Source organism: Myotis davidii, unplaced genomic scaffold (genome assembly GCF_000327345.1).
Source record: "Myotis davidii unplaced genomic scaffold, ASM32734v1 scaffold275, whole genome shotgun sequence".
Taxonomy (NCBI): Eukaryota; Metazoa; Chordata; class Mammalia; order Chiroptera; family Vespertilionidae; genus Myotis; species Myotis davidii.
Window position 1 is genome coordinate 503,025 of NW_006286592.1, and position 375 is coordinate 503,399.

Consider the following 375-nt stretch of genomic DNA (forward strand, 5'->3'; position numbering starts at 1 on the left):
GTCTAAGCGACCTGTCGTCTGGTTGCTATGGCGTGCACTCACTACAAGGGGGCAGATGCTCAATGCAGGAGTTGCCACCTGGTGGTCAGTGCGCTCCCACAGCCAACCTTCTGCGGCCAGCCAACTTCCCACGGTCCCTCCTCCTGGACGGCCAACCTCTTGCGGCCCCTCCCCTTAGCTATCCCACCCCAATTGGCTCACCTCCTATGGCTCCTTCCCTCCTGCTGGCCTGATTGGCCCTGATCACTGGCCAGGTCGAGGGACCCCACCCATGCATGAATTTGTGCACCGGGCCTCTAAATTATACCCTAGCTAATAATAGATGAACATGGTAATTGACCATACCTTCGCTATGCCTCGCATTGGCTAATCAGC

At 57.1% G+C, this 375-nt stretch overlaps 1 protein-coding gene and 1 long non-coding RNA gene across 2 annotated transcripts in view; one reads left to right on the plus strand and one right to left on the minus strand.

The window, feature by feature from the left end:
- LOC102774536 (thrombospondin type-1 domain-containing protein 7B) overlaps positions 1-375 on the plus strand; it is a 250,599-nt gene that overhangs the window by 182,044 nt on the left and 68,180 nt on the right. The window lies entirely within an intron of this gene.
- Positions 1-375, minus strand: part of LOC107182192 — a 16,709-nt gene extending 16,334 nt beyond the window's left edge. Inside the window, exon 1 of the long non-coding RNA XR_001512911.1 lies at positions 308-375. This is a non-coding gene — a long non-coding RNA (uncharacterized LOC107182192). The remainder of the gene's footprint in view (positions 1-307) is intronic.